Below are 5000 nucleotides of genomic sequence, written 5' to 3' on the forward strand. Positions count from 1 at the left end.
GCCTTTTTTTGGGAGGGCAATTGGGGTTAAGTGACTTGCCCAAGGTCACACAGGTAGTTGTGTGTGTGTGTGTGTGTGTGTGTGGTGTGTTAAGTGTCTGTGGCTGAATTTGAACTCAGGTCCTCCTGACTCCAAGGCCAGTGCTCTATTCACTGTGCCACCTAGCCGCCCCAAATCTTTTTTTTTTAAGTAAATAAGGATTAATATTGATACATGAAATTCTAGATAAACACTTTCTACAAAGCAGTTCACTTATTTAGGGAGGTACAATGGGTAGAATACTCTACTGGAAGTTAGAAAGACCTTCAAATTCTGCATCCGATGGTTACTAGACCCTAGACAAGTCACTTAACCTCCCATAGAGAGTTTTCTCACCTGTAAAATGAAGGTAATGACACCTACCTCACAGGATTGTTATAAGGATTAATGAGATTTTATTTATACATACATACATACATACATACATATATACATACATACACACATAAATGCGTGTGTCTGTGCGTAAAGTTGTTTTAAAAATATCTTGTTTTAAAATTGTCAAGTGATATAAAAATGCCAGCTAGTATTATTATTATTGCCATCATCATCATCATCATCACTATTACTACTACTACTACTACCAAAGTGATTTTATTGCTCTCTAAATTTCAACACCTGGGGTTCAGCACCCGAGTTACTAAGTACAGCTATGACTCTACTATGAACATTTTGAACTAATTATTCTATAGTTTCAAAATTACTTTTGAAATTTCTATGTATAGAAATCATAGCATCACAAGTCACCACTATGACTTTCAGTTTGACCCATAGCTATACCATCATCTTGGATTTCTTATTCAGGCACACCCTGGGTCTCATGTAATTAACATGGTTGCAAAAATTAAAGTGGCATTTTTGTACTTACACAAAATCTCACAAATTGCTGTAGGGAAAAAAGGCTAAAATTAGAATATTGCCCTCATCCTAGTCCCCTATTCATTCAAATGCTACCTCTTAGTAATTCATGCCCCTCAAGTGAACTACAGAGGGTAGCTCCCATTAGAATAAGAAGATCTATTAGCTCCTTAAATGTAGATTAGTGTGGAAGAATAGATTCACTCTAAGGAATCTAATTTTTATTTCATCAAGGTCTCAAATACTTTGATCTCCTGTCATAACTTCATCACTGTCTTTTTTCTTGACTCAATCAATACTACAGATCTTACAATAATGTTTTCTGATGTACAAAGTACGTAATGACATTATCCACCTAAACTAACCAGAGAAATGTGGATCTGTGATAGAATCAAAATTTAAATTCAAGAACCTCTTTTGTTTGACCTTTTTGATTGCAACAATGGTCTCGATGAAAGGGCAGACTCACATAAATTAAAGGGCATAGAGTGAGCTTAATGTCCATGCATATTATATAAGAGACAGGATGCATATAAATTACTAATGCATGAAACTAATGCATATAAATGAACCACTAATCATGACTAGATCACTCAAACTTTTCTCAAATTGATAGCATGTGCAAAGCTGTGAACTCTATACGTGAACTCTGTACACACTTTAAGGGTGATTACAGTAAACCATATGTCCTTAGATTCCTTCCTCGCTATGAAGGCACCATAGAGGAGGATTTAAAGCTAATAAAAACCAACCGAAGTGTCAAAAATCTTTAGTGTACTTGAATGGCAAAAGTTAGTCATTTAAATAAAAATAAAATGCTCCAGATTTTGTGTCAACCAGGACTATGGGTAGTTCCAAATACTTTCCATATCTCTTTCAGCATCTATAAAAATTATTCAACCTTTTTTTCCTAAAAACCAGAATTAATTTTGAAATATATTCTGGAAAGAATCTTTCTCTGGAGGGAGGAAGATAGGAATCTCTCTTCTCTTTTAAATAAAGTTGGGGAATGGGTAGGAGTATTCATATCACATCATTCCTAGGACTTATCCATAATTCAATGTGCTATTTGCCAATATGTAGTTAATGGCCATGGATAGATTTTATGGTGGTCGTGGTGGTGTTCGGTCATTTCAGTGGGGTTTGACTTCATGATCCCCATTTGGAGTTTTCTTGGCAAAGATACTGGAATGATTTGCCATTATGTGTCATAGTAGGGGTTTACATTAAGTTGGAAATCTTTAGGGACCTTTGAAAAACTGAGTGTAGTTTAAGATTGTTTTGTGTCTTCTAGACATCAGCATGTGATTTTGATGCAGAATAAACTCTACCCAAAAGCAATTTTGCAAGCTCTTCTTTATATTTCATAATTTCACTTTATTTCCCTTTTCAATTATTTTCTTTAATTCCTATGAGCAACAGTATTATGATTGACTTCCTTTACAAACTGCTAGAGATGATATACTCTATTATGTAGCCATCCCTAAACACTCCAGGCTTACAGGGGAAATCTGCAAGACCACAAATATCTTTTCTAAAGAAAACCTTCATTGACTTCTATCCAGCAATCCTCTAAATTACATAAACAGTCTCTTGTATTGATCTTATAACTTTTGGTAATGCTAAATGAGCATTTATTTCTCTTGATACATATTTAAACAGAATTTCTTTTATGCTAGTAATTACCTGGTAATGCTGAATCAATCTGTAAAATGTGTTTCTAGGATGGCTTCAGAGAATCTTGTAAGAGTTCCCCTTTGCACAGCCAGCATTTCTTACAGTCTAAGTCTGCTGGACTGTTACCTGGCATCATAGAACAAGGAGACAGATACAAGTCACATTTGACAAAGTCAGTGTATGTACTGGTATTAAGACAAGATACTTCCTAATATCATCTTTGGATTTGTGGTTGATATTCAGAAAGGCTAATATTTTTCCCAATTAAGTTGCAAACAGAAGGAACATTGCTTACATGAATTTTTATTTAAAACCTTTGCCTTCTGTGGTCCACCTGGAATTAGAGACTATGAAATCCCAACAATTATTTCCTCGTGATATAGTTTATCCTGGTCTTAAATCTTTAATTAATTGCAGGTGTATACTAAATTTATCTTCAATTGTTACAAGAGATTAATCACTTTTAAGTCTCACTATGATATTAAGTGATATTAAGTACTGATATTTTGTATAATTTCTGAAAATGTGAAAAGATGAAGTCTAAGACTTTGCCTCCCATTTAAAAAGTTGTGTATTTCTGATAGAAATTGCAACACAAAATTATTTTCACTGAATGTAGTCTTTTAATTAAAAAGGTGCGGTAGTTAACTGGACAGTTTCTGTACAGAAGAATGATTACTGATATCATCTTCTATATTTAGGGAGATGATCTTTCCAAGAGGAAAATAGACAGCCAATAAGGAGGATCCCATCAAAGAGAGGTAAGTTACTATGGTTACTTTTCAAGGGCTTAAGTAACAGTGAAAAGGTGCTCCAAGCTAAATGGACCCGTTCCGGAGTAGGACCATGATTGTCGCATGTATTTAGACCAGACAGAGCAGTTAAATCAGCTTGGGGCTACCCTGTCATTCCAGCATGACCTGCATGCATTCCACGGGTTGCCTTGAGTCTCCCAGAAGCACACAGACAGCGTTGCAAAGTCAAATGGGTTGGCGGAGGGAGAGGAGATTTTAAAAAAGAACAAGGAAAAACGTCTTCCAAAATCAAACCTAACAATGACGTACAGGGCTCTTAATACGAATCAGTCTTAATTATGAGCAGGATAATGCTCTGTATAACCTAGAAGAAGCTCTGACTTCCCAGCAGAGTCGAAGATAAGACCGAGAGAGCGATAAGGAGCTTACTGACATACCTTGCAAGCAGGGGCCACCCACCAGGAGTAAGATACGTCCACCTGTTTTGCAAAGATGTAGGTGCTCTCCTTGTACTTTGCGTTTGCACTCTATCTAGCCTTTCTTCTAGTGGGGCTCTTGATCTTCCGGGTGACTTGGACACGGGCGGCAGTTCAGTCTCAGCAACAGCAGCGGCGGGGGCAGCGCGGCGGGCGGCGGCGGCAGCAGCACCAGCACCAGCACCAGCAGTGTGGACTCCCAGCCCTTGGCTCCAGCAGGTTCTTTCAGTCACTGAAGCCTAGCTCCCCTCCCCTGGAGCAGGAGGCGGCCTCCCAGCGGTTCTCTTCTTCTATTGGACCAGAGGGAGCAGATGTTACCCCGTTGCTAGGAGAGTTGCTAGGAGGTGATGACGCCCCTCAGCATCTCCGAAGCAACTTGTGTAGGTTTGATTTTTTTGGCCTGGGATACCCGGGTAGAGATCAGGCAGGAAACACGGGGCGGAGAATGGGAGCGAAGACGCAGAAATGGGAGTAAAGGTGCCTGGGACTGCCTGGGACTGCCCGGGACAACGAGAAAATTTAAAGCTGAAAAGAGGGAAGTTGGAGATGAGATGGAGGCAGGGCTTAGATGTCTAAATCTGACTTGGGGCCGAAAATGCAAGGAACGGAGAGTTCTTTTAAAAAATGCAGGTAACTGGTGGGAAAGGAAGATAGGGAAGGAAGTGGGATAGAGAACACGCTTGCTAGACGAACCAGAAGTGCTCTGGCCTAAGGAGGTAGTCAAGAAAAGCTGCTTATTCCTCAGTCCCGCACCTCAGCATGGGATTGTTTCCTCCGTCTGTAAATGGAGACAAGAGGTATCTCCTCTGCAGCCTCAACGGGGCCCCGAGTGAAATGCAGGATCCAAAGCGACCCTCTGGGAAAACCTCACAGAGTATTGGCTCTACCACTCGCTAGGCTCCAGCGGCCCTCCTAGGCCCTTAGATTCGGTCCGTGAGTCTAGAGAGATCGTCCCCAGGGAGTCTTGCCGTCAGGCCTGGGGAGGAGAGGCACAGTTCAAGGAAGATTCTGTTTGGGTGATCTGTCCCAGGGACTGAAAGAGACGAAAACTGGAAAGGGGGTGGGGATCAGAAAGGAAGAAAAGGGAGGGAAGTAATAGAGAGGAAGGGCAGGAATGTAGTGGGGAGTGAGGTGCCCAGGAAGTGGGGAATAGTTGTAGAATCTGATATTTCTGAAGCTCCAAAATGTAGGAGAA

The 5000-nt window shown here is 40.1% G+C and overlaps 1 long non-coding RNA gene across 1 annotated transcript in view; it reads right to left on the reverse strand.

The window, feature by feature from the left end:
- The window catches only part of LOC138164330 (uncharacterized), a 30801-nt gene extending 26782 nt beyond the window's left edge, over nucleotides 1-4019 (reverse strand). The window contains exon 1 of the long non-coding RNA XR_011169029.1: nucleotides 3767-4019. This is a non-coding gene — a long non-coding RNA (uncharacterized lncRNA). The remainder of the gene's footprint in view (nucleotides 1-3766) is intronic.
- Between the last annotated feature and the right edge of the window lie 981 nt (nucleotides 4020-5000).

This window comes from Petaurus breviceps, unplaced genomic scaffold (assembly GCF_028583685.1).
Source record: "Petaurus breviceps papuanus isolate PSGF00001 unplaced genomic scaffold, PetGlider_PUasm1.0 189, whole genome shotgun sequence".
Classification (NCBI taxonomy): Eukaryota; Metazoa; Chordata; class Mammalia; order Diprotodontia; family Petauridae; genus Petaurus; species Petaurus breviceps.